This window comes from Jaculus jaculus, chromosome 1 (assembly GCF_020740685.1).
Source record: "Jaculus jaculus isolate mJacJac1 chromosome 1, mJacJac1.mat.Y.cur, whole genome shotgun sequence".
Taxonomy (NCBI): Eukaryota; Metazoa; Chordata; class Mammalia; order Rodentia; family Dipodidae; genus Jaculus; species Jaculus jaculus.
Window position 1 is genome coordinate 97,791,984 of NC_059102.1, and position 15,980 is coordinate 97,807,963.

The 15,980-nt window shown below is 38.0% G+C and overlaps 1 protein-coding gene across 3 annotated transcripts in view; it reads right to left on the bottom strand.

The window, feature by feature from the left end:
- Lingo2 (leucine rich repeat and Ig domain containing 2) overlaps positions 1 to 15,980 on the bottom strand; it is a 1,280,444-nt gene that overhangs the window by 869,114 nt on the left and 395,350 nt on the right. The gene's annotated exons all lie outside the window — the stretch shown is intronic.

A 15,980-nucleotide genomic window follows, 5' to 3' on the forward strand; every position in this document is an offset into this window, starting at 1 on the left:
TATTGCCCCATGGCTTACAAAAGGATTACTAAGCCCATATTGCAGATAAATCTTTTGGGAAGCACCTAGGCAAGTCCTCACAAGTCCACATTGAGTGAACACCAGGAGAAATACTACTAGGGAGCAAGGTGGCCCTGAGTGTTACAGTGGTTCTTAACAACTTAGGGTTTCTAGAAAGCTTTCCTGTGACTTGAAAAAATTTAAAAAAAACCATGGTTTTCTCTCTTTTTTTTTAATCTTCTAAAAAATAATTTTCCATTTATTCAGCTCTTACCTCCTCACTAAGAAACACAAGGTTAGTAACACAAAGTCACAAAACATGAAGGCTTAATCAAGGAAGCAAATTAGCCACTCTCTTCAGAGTCCGTCCTCAATGAAAGATTATGTCCTAAATTGTAGCAGTTAATATCTTCTGCAGCAATTAAGTCTGCACTGCTTACAGCCTTGAGAATAAGCTACAATAGTCCTGAGGACACAGAGGCCACAGGGGAAGCTTTCAATTTCTGGCTCTTTCTATTTAATTAACCCTAAATAACAAAGTGAATTTGGAGCCAGGAAAGAAAAAGTATAGTGCATTTGGGAAAGCACCAAGGCAAAAGTGGAGTGAAATATCATAGATTAGAATGAAAGTTTGTTTTTGAATTGCAGAGTTGGCCTATGATTGCGTCAGTGAGAGTAAACCTGAAAATGACTGAACTTTTCTATGTTCTGCTATACGCACAGCCAAGTAAAAGAACAGTGCCATATACAAAGCATATTCAATATTCTGTAGGGGAATATTAGTATTGACAATAAAATTCAAGAATAAAATATTTTTCATTCCAATAATTTCTTACTTTTCAATACGTTTTTCCATATTAACTTATTTATACATACATACATACACACACACATACACACACACAGACACAGAACACACTTAAACACACATTCACAGCTCATATCTTTGTAAAATGCCATCAGTAAAGCATGTCTTATCAGAATATTTCCAAGTAATCTAACAGTCTATCAGGACAAAAAGGGAGCCACAACTAAGACTGTATTATGCATTAGCATGCAGGATATTGTACTGAGGCTCTGATGCAATCCCCACTCTCACCAAGAGGATTAGGCAGGTGTCATGAAGAAGTAGTGCATGTACACATACATCTTCAGAAAGTAACTCAACTAATTTAGGCCAGGGCTTTAACTGGAGCACAAATGGATCTTGTGCTAAAATCCTACATTTCTGTGGCTAGAGGTCATGCTAAAGTTCATGTCTATTGTTCTTTCATACATTGCCATGCCTGTATTCCAATATCAATGCTAAAATATACTGTATATTTTAAATAAGGACAAGTTTATTTTAAATAAGTTACTTTATTAACTAAGACATAGAATGGAATCACAGACAACAAAGCCTGTGGAATCAGAAGGAACAAACATTTTCCATTTTCCAGCTTTGTGGTCTTCATCATAGCTACTCTGGGTCTTAGGGTCTCCATTTACCTAATGAGTATATCAGATAATATTTTCTTTGCTGAGTTCCTTTATGGATTGCAGTAAATACAATGTGACAAATTTATTCTAAATGGTCATTATACAAAGCCTTAAAAATGGGGGACTCGCTTTTTCAATGTCCATGGAAGATGGTTGCTCCTGCTCTGCTAAGTATAAATCTTTGAGTACTTTCTGCTTCTGTCAAACTGGAGCATTTACAGCAAGGCAGATGTCTTCCTGTTTCACTAGAGCTGCTATCATTACCTCTGTAAGAGACAGAAAACTAGAATCTCTCCTTTTTTGATGACAGTTACTTGGAGATGGAGATCTTCACATCCTATTTAACAGGGACAAAATGGAGAAGGACATCATACTAAGGTTCTTGAATATCTCTTCTGTATATCTGTAATACACGTCTGTTACTCACAGTTACTTTGGCTCATTTACACTGGAGGGGATAACAGAGAACTCCTAGAATTTGACATGCATTTTCTAATGCACTTCCTGAGAAACTTATTTTCAAGCCCTGATGATAAACAGTTTAAAAGTAAGTTTAATTATGATATGCTTCCTTTTCTGTTATTAATAGGAGTACACAATTTGAATATCATGATGACATTTTCATACATATGTATCCCTGTGCTTCGTTCATATTCACCCCCAGTACTAATACACATGTAACAGTAAGAATGGGGCTGAAAACCATTAAGACAATAATTATATTACTTTGTACAATCAATATAAATTACTAAGCACAGATCCTAAGGAGAGAACTAGTCCATCACACGTCAAATGGGTTGTCATAGTCAGAATATCGTGTCAAAACTCAGCTTTTAGTATATAGGCAGGGTTTCAGAATGCTATGAGCTTTAAGCTTTCATTCTAATTTATTTGTCTATCTATCTACTTATTTATTTATTTTTGGCAGAGTGTTACTATTTAGCCAGGCTGGCTTTGAATTCAAAATCTTTCTGTCTCAGTCTTCTGAATGCTCTGAACCTCAATTTCCAATTTCAGAAAATAATACCAACAAAAATGTTATTGTAATAACTCCATAGATGAGATAAGCTATGTGCAAATTACAAAATAGCATAACAGATGGGTAATAAGAATGATTATTAATAGTGTACGGGTCCAGTTATCCATAATAATTATTTTTAAGGTAGAATAGCTTTAAACAAGTCATTTAGAATCTCTATAAATTCATTGAATGTCTAATGTGTTACATTGGTTATTTTTCTGAATAGTGTGACAAAACAATCCTGCCAGAAGTACAGTAAGGAAAGAAGGGTTTGTTTTGGCATGGTGGCAGGAGTGTGAGGTGGCTGGTCACACTATTCACAGAGGGGAAGCAGAGAGGAACGCTGATGCTCAGCTAAGTTTACACATTTTACTCAGTTTGAGACCTCAGAGGATGGGACAAAGCTGTCCACAGTTATAGTAAGTATTCTCACCTCTATTAACATAATCAAGAAGATTCTTTCCATACATGGCCAGAGATTTGTTTCGACGAGATTCTAGATTCTACCGTATACATGCATGTGTGCGCATGTGCATGCACATGCACATGCACGCACACACACACGCACACACACACACATTCCTCCTCCCTCACTCAATATAAAGAAATTAATTAATATTAAGTTTGTGGCTATGTTACTTGTCAAGTTTGATGACTTGGACTCTCTAACACATCCACTTTCTCATCTTGAAATAAGTGACCATATGTAAACTAAATACACATACACACTACATAATCCTGATTGTAGGAGTAAGGTTGTGGACTCTGCCTCCCACAACAAGGAGGAGATTGTGTCCTCCAAAGATTCTCAGGCTCTTAAATGCATGGGCTTTCCCAGGAAATGCCTATGTAAGCTAGCACCCAAGCCCAAACTTCCTTGGCACTAGGTAGCATTTTTGCCTTGAGCAAAAAGTAACAATACTATATATCTTCATACAATGCCCTCAAAGGCACAGCAAAATCAAACACTAAATCTTTTCCTAGAAAATAATATAACCAAAGCCAAAATGGATTCCTTGCCTTAGATTGTGAATAAAGTGGATTCAAGAACTTATATCTCAATGGTTCACTATGAAAGTTTGGGAGAAAAAAAAAATCCCTTTTTCCTTTTGCCATGCTGGGCACTAAACCCAGAGGCTTAGGTATCACATTGAAGTACTCTATACCTTCCCCCAATACTACTTTACATGTACCTCATCTTCCTGGCCACTGGTATAAACTGGCATTATTAAAGTTTCCCTCTCACATTATATTCAAGGAATGTTTTCAGCTCTCTGAGAAGCATTAGGAAAGCATTTCAAGTAATGTACACTCTCTTGTTAACATGCTGGCTCCCTGCATCTCTTCTTTGCTGTTCACTTATCATTTGGATGCTTTCAGGAGCTTATTTAGGAATACAGCTTTTTAAACTTGCAAACAACTCTCACAAAAGTCTCTGTACACCTATAATTTAATGCTATAATTATATGCTGCCACAGAAAGTATGGCTACCAAGTATAGATTGTATCATTAACTTTTATTTATGTAATAATAATGCTTCTTTATTGGGCTTATTTACTAACTGCTGACACTGTGACAGCCCAAGGAAATCTTACATGATTTATGGATGTTACCAAAGTCAAGACTACTTTTGAGTTGGAACAATATTTTATTTGCTTTCACATATTTGTTGCCTTTACACAGTATTGGGTAATTTCCATTGTTCCCACCAAATAGCCTTGCGTTCATTTCTGGATGCCAAGGCTCCAGTAAATTTTCGGGTGTTGTTTTAGAAAGACTTATTTTGCAGTGACTGTTAGTGAGTGACCCAATAATTGTTTTTATGGCTCTCCAGTCAAGTGTGAAGCACTCTGATAGCATGTCAACAAACTGTCAAATACTAGGGAGAGATGCCATAAGTGTTATTGTGATTGATTGGATATTTGAATCTTTCTACTTTCAGCTGTTCCTTGCATCCTATATCAAGGAAGACAGAAACTGGAGGTGGGGGACACCTTAAATACTATAAATGCTTTGCTGTATAACTTTATATAAAGCATTTAAGAACAGAGAGGGGCAAAAACAGTGGATCTGAGGAGAACACTAAATGGAGTATGTCTGTTTGCAATTCTTCCCAGTAAAATGATCTTACATTAATAGAGTGCTGTTACATCATTCTATGCAGCACCACCATGTTGGCTGCTTTTCTAGTGACCCTACTTGTGTTTCACAATACACAACAAGACAAAGATAGGATGGGATAATAAAACATAAAGTCAAGCTCTAAAAAAATATCTTAAGGTGTTATCCTGCATTTCTTTATACTAGCAGATTGAAAAAATAATTTACAATATTTAATTTGTTAGGATACTATGGTAACTATCCCAACAGGAGAAATGGCCTTTCAGAGAGAGAGATTTGTGTCCTTTCCTTTGTCTATCAGACTATTGAAATAGTGGTCTCAAGGTGTGTGGCAAAAAAGGAAAAATCTGAGGCCCTGCTGCCATACAGAGGAGGAAATTATCTCCCATGGAGACATTTCTTACACTTCAGACAACTTGTCGGACCACCACTAAGGATAGACTGGATCCAATATGATAAACCTTTTCTAGGACTGATTAATTATGTGTACCTCTTGTACTCTATTTAAACCTAGCCCTTTGGGTTGAGAAGATGGTTCAGTGGTTAAAAGTGCTTGCTCCACAAATCTGATAACCAGAGTTTGAATCCCCAGCACCTATGTAAAGCCAGAAATAAAAGTGGCACATGCATCTACAATCTCACAGTACCTAGGGCAAGGGGAGACAGAGTCAGGAGAACCCTGAAGCTCACTAGCCAGCCAGTCTGGCCTTCTCATTAGAAACAATAAAAGAGGTCCTTTCTCAACTTCTGCTTTCTTTCATTTGCTGTGGCAAGATATGATGTCCAGCCTGTGCTTTACCAACCTTTCCTTGCCCTATTGAAGCTTTCCCTAAGGGCTGTAAACCAGAATACATCCTCTCCTTCCATAAATTGCTTTTGAACAGATGGTTTGTCCTGGCAATGTGAAGGTATATAACATCAATGAGTTAAGTGGGGTCTTCCTAAGTAATTACTTAATGCTTAATGATATTTGGTATACCCATAAAATCTCAGACTTCACATATCATTGAGGTTTATTCTTAGGCATTTTTACTCAATCTGAGAAAAATAAAGTTTTCAATTAGAAATTCAATTAAAAAACAAGGTATTTTCCCTCTCCTAGAGGTGTAAATTTCTTTTTTAATGCAGCAAACCTTCATATAAAAATCATATTTTTGAGAAAAAAGATAATCCCAAAATGTACTTATTTTAAACAAAGAAAAAGTAAATGACACAAGAAATAGATTTAGCCATTTTTCAAGCAAAACCATCTTTATTTATATATAACATCAGCCCTGTGCCCAATATGCTTGGCAATCACTTTGCCAGTTGGGTGAACAATAGCTATTGAGCACCTACTGTTCTTGAAAGAGCTGCACAAGATACACTGAGGAAATACAAAGGAGAAAGTCAGCGTGATCCCTGCCCTTGAGGAACTTAAAGTTTAACAAAGTAAAAGGTGTACTCTATTAAAAAAAAAAATCACACACGCACACACAGACACACACACACAAACACGCTCACACAGCACATGAGAAAGTAAACTGTTTCAGAGTGAATTAATTTATTCAAGGGCCAGTGAACATGGTACTATGGCAAAACAAAAGCACATAAAAAGTAGAATTGTGACATCTTTTAGTGATAATCCTAGACAAAAGATGGTTGTAGAATGATGTATTTTATGAAAGTAAGGACAAATACAAATTAAGTATAAGTGACTTAATTATCCCTCTTAAAAATGATAGAATAAATTTCCTCTTTTGTTTGACCATTTGCCTGAGAAGTCTTATAAATATTTTCCTTTTCTTTTTCAAATATGTATAAATGTTTTCAAAATCCAAATAGACATTTTGCTAGTTCTGTAACTTGGGAATGTTTTCTTTTGAAAGAACCTTTAGCTTTTTCATAAAAAGCTAAAATTAAAGATGATAGACTAATTTATTTGATGAAGAAAATTGCAGAGCAACATAGCATTCAGGCATGGATATTATTGGTTGCTTTTATCCAATTTACAGTGTGAATCAGGAGCAAATGACAAAGCAGAAAAAAAAAAAATGAAAGCCACATAGCTTTAAAGCTGTGAATGAGGAGGGAGTGGTTTTTAGAGATTCCAACCATTAAAAATAAATTGAATATTTAATATTAGAATGATACTATGAGGGCATATTAGCTATTTACCAACCCTAGTCTCAAATACTAAAGATGAAAATATTTTAACTTATTTGAGACTAGGCTTTGAGAATTCCAGGGTACTGTGCACACACAAAACCAATCTAAGGAACTGTTTTCCTTTTTTTTTAGACAACCCAAGTATTCAGAGACTACTGTAACCATGTTCCAAAGGGTTCAAATTAGCTAAAACTGGAGGTAGACTTTTGATAATAGTCATGTCTCATGTCAGTGAGTGAGCATGCAGAATACATAAATTATCTTTGGAGCACAGATATCACAATATTTCTAATGTCTTGTCCTGTTGGGTTTCTTCTAGCTTTGACCACATTCTTCCTTTCTATATATCTGAGAAGTACATAACTACTTTTGCTTTCACAGAGGCTCACAACCAAAATTGTGCCTTGAATTTCAAAAGGGAATTTGAATTTTGACTTTTTAAATATGTTAAAACTTTTAAGGTTATAGAGAATCACAGTGATGGGTTGAGTACTAGCAGATGGATATCAATCCTTTAGGGAATGGAGTGTAATGTAATGGTTTGGATATGAAGTGTTTCCCCTCAAAAGGTTCATTTGTTGACAGTCTTGGTCCCAAGCTCATGGTGGTGCTATTAATAGAGTTTGGGAGTAAGTTAGTCTCATTCTTAGGCAGCTAATTAGGGTACAGTTTCAGAAAGAACAATATATCTACATGCTCTGATAAGTAATTCAGGGTCTGAAATCAAAAAAGGCCCTGACCCATAAAAAGATTGCTGGACACCAGCACCTTGCTATATTTACTTCCTGGTTATTCCTCCAACTTAGAACTTTTTGGCAGGCTTCCCCATCCACATCCCACCCCCACCAATTGTGGGTTTTCTCTGAGTCTCTGCTCTTCTTCCTGACCTGCCAACCAATGAATGTTCTTTTTTTAAAATATATTATTTATTTATTTATTTACTTAGAGGGAGAAGGAGAGAGAATGGACACGCCAAGGCCTCCAACCACTGCAAATGAACTCCAGATGCATGGGCCTCCTTGTGCATTTGGCTTATGTAGGTCCTAGAGAATTGACCCAGGATCCTTTGGCTTTGTCGGAAAATGCCTTAACCACTAAGCAATCTCTGCAGCCCCAATGTTCTTGTTACACATTTAAACTCAACAATAAAGTTCATCCTAACGATTTTCCAAATAGGCAAATACAGGATCATAGTCAAAAAAGCCCACAATCTACAATGCTCAGTGGCAACCTATTCATAGCCCCTCCAAACAGTTGCAAGGTTTTTCCTGATTTCAATTTTTACTTTTGCTTTGATGTACAATAAACTTTGCTTCCTCTCTGAAATAAGTTTTTTCTCTAAACTTGGCTTTCTGTTTACAGTAGTTTTTCCCTTTTAACTCATCCTCCATCACCTGGAAAGATTCATTCTTTGAGTTTGTGAGACACAGAACTCAAAGCCACTGACTCCAGAAAACTTCGGTGTCTGTTTAGTCTCTGCCAACCTAGCTCCTGAGTTAAGCCTACCTAAGATTTAAGATTCTGCTTTTGTCAAAGACATTCATTACACAATGTTAGGAAATTTTGGAAACTTTAGGAGGTGTGTCCAAAGTGATATCACTGGTTCCTGAAGGCAGATCCTTGGGATTATTGTGTCTCTGGTCCCTCCCTGTGTTTTTCTATGTTTCTATGCTTCTATGTTTCTCATTGGTACTGAGGTGGAAAAAAAAACAAAACAAAACAAAAAACCTCTCTTCCACCCTTCCATTTCCATGGTGCTTTGCCTAAGTACATGGAGTCAAGCAAAACTGGTCTGAACACCCTGAAACCATGGGTCCAAACAAATATTTCCTCCTCTTAAATTGCTCTTATCACATATTAGTCACAAAATGGTGGCATGTTTTCTGAAAAATTCTGACTATATATTTCTTTCTCACTTTAATCTAGACATTTTTCCATCTTTGATGCCATTTATTCTGTTCACTTGTATTGCTTTTACTTCCAACAGCTTCTCCCCAACTCTCTCATTGGGTATCATCAAAGAACTGTTCAGTTTTAGAATTCACTAGTTAAGATCTTAACTGTCCCTCTAGATTTTCTTGCTGAGGGTCACTGTCACTCAATTTGGGGATGGAACAGATAAATTCCCTCACTTTAAGCAGCTATTCTCAACTTGCCCCTCTATGTCTTCCAAGGACTGTCTTCACATCCAGCTCTGTGGGATCTCCCTTTGCAGGAATTCAGACTCTGCACCTGTCTGCACAGATGGTATACTACAACAGGACAGGCTTCCTGGCTGTTGGTATTTTAATTCAACCTGCTCATGCTGTATTTTAAATGTTAAATGACCTTAAATTTTGTTTTTGATATCTGGTTGCCAAGGTAGCTTATATGGGGATTTGCAAAGATGCAAAATAAAGTTTCCATTTTTGAGAATTTTAAACCATCATCAATAGCATGCTCTTGGGCTGCATTGCTAATTTGGTTGAATCTAAGCAAATACAGCAAATGATTAAATAGGAAATTTCTGCATAACTCAAAAATAATCAGAATTTTACTGTTGAAAATTATAATGTACGCTACTATGTAAAGATAATATGGCATGGAAGAAAACAGGATCAACAAGAGAAGGTTTCAAATGGTATATCTTATGATGAATTTAAAAATTAAAATTAGTAAATGTTCAAGGAATTTATTGTTGGTTAGACAAACTGATACTGTCTCTATCATGGATTTCCTTTTCTTTGACTCTGGACTTGAATGTTCCAAAATTAGTTGAGCTTAATTGAGAAAGTAAAAGGCATTGATTTGGGCAAAGACAAGGATCACCTATCTTTAAAGGCTCTCATTAGCCAAGTGTTAAGGGCATTTGTTATCAGGCTCATCTTATCACCTACCCCTACAAATGACTGAACTTCCTATTGGTTTTATTTTTATAGAGAACACTGTCTGGGATTTCCTTGGCTTCTGATCTGTGCTTCATAAGTTCTACCTTCATTTCTTGTCATTTTATCCATGTTAAATGGATATAAATGGTATGTTAAATGCTCCCACTTAGGAGCTCCAAATCAATGATATTAAACATAAAGTGTGTGTGGAGGGGAATACTGATTTTATTAGCAAAAAAAAAAAAAAAAAAAAAAAAAACATAAAAAACTTGTGTTAAAAGAATTGTAGCTAAATATGTCTTAATGATCTCAATACTGAGCAGTTAGAATTTAGTATGGAAATGGTAAATCCAATTCTTATGCTGGACTATAACTGACATTTCCTTTCCTATTTCCTTTTAATTTTCCTTTCAGTTTCCTTTTTCTTTGCATGTGTGTGCATGTGCACCAGGGTCTCTTGCCATTGCAGATCAATGTGAGACACTTACCTCACATTCTTTGGTCAAACTTATGTTGGTGGTTTTGGAATTAAACCCCTAGGGGTGATAGGCTTTGCAAGCAAGCACCTTACATAGCCGAGCCATCTTTCCAGTCCCTCATAATATTTTCTTTCTTTTCATTTCTTCCTTCCTTTCCTTTATCAGATTACTCTCTGTGTCTCTTTCTCTGTCTTTGTCTCACCCTCTACCTGTTGTTAAGTTATAGTAATATCCATGTCAAAACTATAAGGATTTCTACCACCCAGAAATTAAGTAGACCCCAGTAAAACCACTCTAGGGATGAGACAAAAAGAAATTTAATCTCTATAATACTTTACACTTCCATCAGTGAATTGGGAATAACAATACTTACAAGTTTTTGAGGTTTAATCTTATATTTATGAGTTTTTTTGTTTAATTTTAGGAAGCATTTCCTCTAACTCATTCCCACTGAAGGTCACTTATGATGTATTAATACTTTTTGGTGGATTTATATGGTTTTGATTTTTGGTATTTCTTGTGTTATAATGTATATATATTTTGCATCCTGGATTATTTAATGATTGGATTTTCTAGTTATCTGGGTACTATTAGATATATCAGACAATCTGATATTATATAACTTCAGGGTAGGAGCTTAAGGCATTAGGAGAGAATCTACAAAAGTGACCCTAGGTGTTGGGTTTGCCTGATATATAATATTCAAGTAGTCTGAGTGGGATACCTCCAGTGAGTTGTTGGCCAGGGAGGTCCCTGATGCCTCCAAAACATGATAGGCCATTGCCGAGGCCCTTGGTTTCCCACCAGGAATTGATAGTAAGACCCTATTGTTGAAGACTCCACATACTTGGGCTGCAAGCCCACTGAAAAAATCCTGTTGGAACTGAGCTGATAACCTCTTCCATGTAGACCAGCTGACAGAAAGCTGGAAGAAGCCATTCTACATGTAGTTCAATGGGAGAAAGAGATACCACTAGTGAAGATACTCAACAGTGGACACTGCAAGCCTTATAATTGGCCAGCCAGGCCAATTGAGCCAACGGGTACAATGGTGGCATGTCTGTCACGGTGGAAACCAACTGACCTCAAATTGGACTGGAGGCCCGCTCCATGACTGAACCTTCACCAGGCCCTTAGAGAGAACACCTGAGCCACAAGATACTGGAGAAGGTATGATGAAGACTGACCTTAACCTTCTACAGCTTTTCTCCCACCCCCTTCCCTCTAACTCTTTTATATTGGTTATCTTTTTCTTCCTTTCTTTAATGTGCACTGACCTGTAACTCCCAGTACCAGCATGTGGCTTTCATCCACAATGAGCTTTTGGTCAGAGAGACCTGTAAGATTTCCTAAAAGACAGACAGATTTCTGTCAGAGTACTTGATGACCCACCAAAGGCTAGGGGTAAGACCCTACTGCTGAAGACTCCATATGTTGTTGACACATGAAATGGAATGACATGGCTGAAAGCTGGAAGAGACTCAGTTAGTCTAGTGCCAGAAGGTGCTACATGGGCGATTGGAGGAAAATGACCATTATCTGTCCAAGCAACTCATGGTCTAACCTACTTAGAAGAAAGTAAACTGTTGTGATGCCCACACAAGTGCAATAGTGGTGCACAGCCATGGTGGGAAACCAAGTGATCTTGATTTGGCTAACTGATCCCCTCAGTGGTACAGGACCCATAGCTGGAGCTGGGAAACAAGTCATAACCATATCCAAACATGAGCTCGCTCTCCATTATCAAGCTACCACCAATCATGGGCTACAAGCAGGCCTACACCTATTAAATTCTCTGTAAAACAAATAAGGATTATCCCATCTGTCTGGTGGTAAATCTGCTTCTCTTTTTTGGATAGATACTGATCCTCAAAAGGGCCCCAGCTGAAACTAAGAATAATTGGCGAAATAAGCAAGGGTGCTATTCTCTTGGTGAACTGGGTACCAGCACAAGGGTGAAGGAGATCAATACAGAGAACAATCAACTCCTACCATATAAGATATCCAGAGACCCAGAGGCTCCCAACACCTCATCACTGAAGCAAACCAAAAATGAACCCAACATGGCTCAGAGAAATTTTGTGGAAGAGGGGGCTGAAAGAATGTCAGAGCCACATGTTGAGTCATGATATGCACAGACTTTTCTCCTACCCATAACTGGGGGCTAACTCCACAATGCATGACTCATATACCTCAATAAGGAGGGGCCAGGGGGAAGGGATAGTATATGGATGAGCCTAACAATGGCACCAATTTGACTGTATTCACTGAGTACAAAACTAATTAGTAAGATAATAATAATAATAATTTAAATTTAAAAATCAATATAAGACCATAAACTTGGTGCAGTGGTTTGATTCAGATGTGCCCCATAAACTTAGGTATTCTGAATGCTAGATTCCCAGCTGATGGAGATTTGGGAATTAATGCCTCTTGGAGGGAGTGTATTGTTGGGGTTGGCTTATGGGTGTGATAGCCAGTTTCCCCTTGCTAGTGTTTGGCACACCCTCCTGTTGCTGTTGTCCAGCTTATGTTGGTCAGGTGTGATGTCCACCCTGTGCTTATGCCATTGTTTTCCCTGCCATCATAGAGCTTCCCACTTGAGCCTGTAAGCCAAAATAAACCTCTTTTACCCATAAACTGCTCTTGTTTGCGTGATTTCTACCAGCAATGTGAACCTGACTGCAACAGTAAGGTGGTACTGAGGAGTGGGTTTGCTACTAGACACTTGACTGTGTGGCTTTGGCCTTTTGGAGCTGATTTTCAAGAGGAATGTGGAAGGATTTGAAACCTTGGCCTAAGATATGTCTTGCAGTGCTGTAAATACAGCTTGATTTACTATTCTGGTCAGAGTTGAAAGACCTGAATGCAATAAGAACTATGGTCTGTGAGGTTTGGTTTATGAGGGTGAGAAAGAGGTTTGTTTGTACAGAGCTAGCAGTTTGTATGAAAAGCTTCCTGTTATGTCCATGTCCTGAGAAATTGTGCAGTGTTGCTTTGCATAGAAATGGACTGGTGTGAGCAGAGGGATATAGCACAGGGAAAAAAAGGAAATCTTTGGGTGAACTGTTGCTCATTCAGCTACAACTGAGAGATCACAACCTTTGAGATTGGGCCAGCGGACCTGCAATGGGACCGCAGGAAGAATGTAGATTCTTTTGAAGGGGCCTGAGTGGTCAAAGAGTGTCTTGTTCTTTCAAAGTCTCCTCTATTCCCTCCTGGATTAACAAACTGACACCCTACCTGGTATTGTGGAGTATAAGAAATGCAGGAAAGACAGGGTCATTGAGTGTGCAACATGGTATTGTGTTTTCAAAATGGAAGTGGGCAGTGTGAAGCAGGTTTGTTGGATGCCTGCATGGAGACCCAATTGAGCCGAGAGTATAAACTGTGGATTGCAGTGTAGACCCAGTGGAGATACCGAGACCATGAGATGGCTGCCATGGAAAGCTTCCAGCCCCATGAAGTTTTCCAGGACTGTGAGTAGCCAAGCTGGAGGAGTGGAATTGGAATGCCATAGACTTATTGAGGTTAAAATTATCGTACTTGGAGATTTGTCACTGACTAGATTTGTCGGACTTGAAGTTAGAGTTTGATGTTTGCCCTGGTATTTTAAAATCCTGCATTGGTTGAATATTTCCTTGTTATGCCAAATGACATCTTTTGCAGTGTATTTACTCTGTGCCATTATGAGTTTTCTGAGGATTTTTGGTATTATGGCTAAATTAAAAGACCTTGTGCTATGGGGATATATGAACATCATTGGGATTGATAAAAACGATGGGAACCTTTAAAGTTGGACTGGATGTATTGTATTTTACATCATGGATGTTTATCAGTTTATGGCAGCCAGGGGCAGAATGGGGTGGATTGATTCAGATGTCCCCCATAAGCTAAGAAGCTCTGACTACTGGGATACCAGCTGGTGGAAATTTGGGAATTAGTCCCTCCTGGAGGGAGTATATTGTTGGGGGAGGGTTTATGGGCGTTATAGCCAGTTTCCTTTTACCAGTGTTTTGCACACTCTCCTGTTGCTGTGTCTACCTTATTTTGGCCAGGGGGTGTTGTCCACCCTCTGCTCATGCCACCATTTTCCCTGCCATCATGGAGCTTTATTCTTAAGCCTGTTAGCCAAAATAAATCTCTTTTTTTCTCCGTAAGCTTCTCTTGGTTGCATGAATTCTATCAGCAATGTGAACCTGACTGCAACACTTGGCTACTATTGGCAGAAAAAATAAGACAAACTTTACATGATATAGGAATGGGAAAAGACTTCCTGAACAAAACCACAGTAGCTTAGGAACTTAATCAACCAACCATTAGGACTTCATGAAGCCAAAAAGTTTCTTTACAGACAAAAACACAATAAGCAGAGCCAATATATTATCTCCAGAATGGAAGAAATGTTTTGCTGGCTATATAACTGACAGAGGCCTAATTTCTAGAATATACAAAGAACTCAAAAAACTAAACAATAGAGTTAAACAACCTACTAAAAACATGGGGCAAAAAATTGGACAGAGAGTTCTCAGAGGAAGAAATACAAATGTCAACCACACACATAAGAAAATATTCATCATCCCTAATCATCAGAGAAATGCAAATTAAAGCAACCATGAGATTCTACCTTACCCCAGTAAGTATAGCAAACATTAAAAAATCAAATGAAAACAAAAGCTGGTGAGGATGTGGAGAAATAGGAACTCTCATTCACTCTTTTGAATGTAAGATGGTACAACCACTTTGGAAAGCAATATGGAGACTAAAAAGGTTGACTATAGAGTTATCAACAGACCCAGTTATTCCCTTACTGGGCATGTATCCGAAAAGCTCCATACCTCAGTTCAGATAGATTTGCTCAACCATGTTTATAGCTACTCAATTAATAATAGCTAAGAGCTGGACTCAACCCAGATGTCTATGATTAGATGAATGGATAACCATGATATGGTCTATCTACACAACAGAATTCTACACAGCAGTAAGGAAAAATGACACAGTGAAATTTGAAGAAAAATTGTCAAACCTGGAACAGATCATTCATTCTCATGGAACTCAGCCAATCACAGACCGATAATCATTGCAGGGTCTCACTCATCTGTGGCTCCTAACCTGAATCTGCCCAAGATGCTGACATAATTAATAAGCAGCTCAAGAACCAGACAATAGGGAGGGTGGGGCAGGAAGTTAGGGTAAAGTTGGGGGTGTGGTACACAAAACTGGACCTAAATGTCAATGGTACCATAAAATTCTACACTCTAAAAGGCAGACTAACTGGTTGAAACATCAGGTCCATAGAGGGAACACCTGAATCATAGGGCCCTAAAAAGGGTATGATGAAAACTAACCTTAATCTTCTCCTATTTTTTTCCTCTCTCTCCTTCTTCTCTCTGTCTCTTTTATATTATTTATCTTCTTATCCCTTCGTTTCCTTGGCACTGGCCTGTAACTCCCAATATCAGTATGTGGTTTATATCCACAATGAGGTGTTGATCAGAGACACCTACAAGGTTCCAAAAAGAAGACAGTTTTCTGTCAGAGTACTTGATTATCCACCAAATGTTAGGGGTAAGACCCCTTCTGCTAAAGACACCATATGCTATTGGTACAGGATATGGAGAGATCTGGCTGAAATCTGGAAGAGAGTGAGTCCCCAGACAGTTGGCTCATCTAGTGCCAGATGGTGCTACATGAACAAATGGGGGAAAATGATCAAAATCTATCCAAGCAACTCATGATCTAAGCTACCCAGCAGCAAACAACCTGACGTGATGCTTACAGAAGTGCAATAGTGGCACATAGGCATGGTTGGTAACCAACTGTTCTTGATTTGGCTAATTGAGTGGAACTGAACCCTTAGCTGAA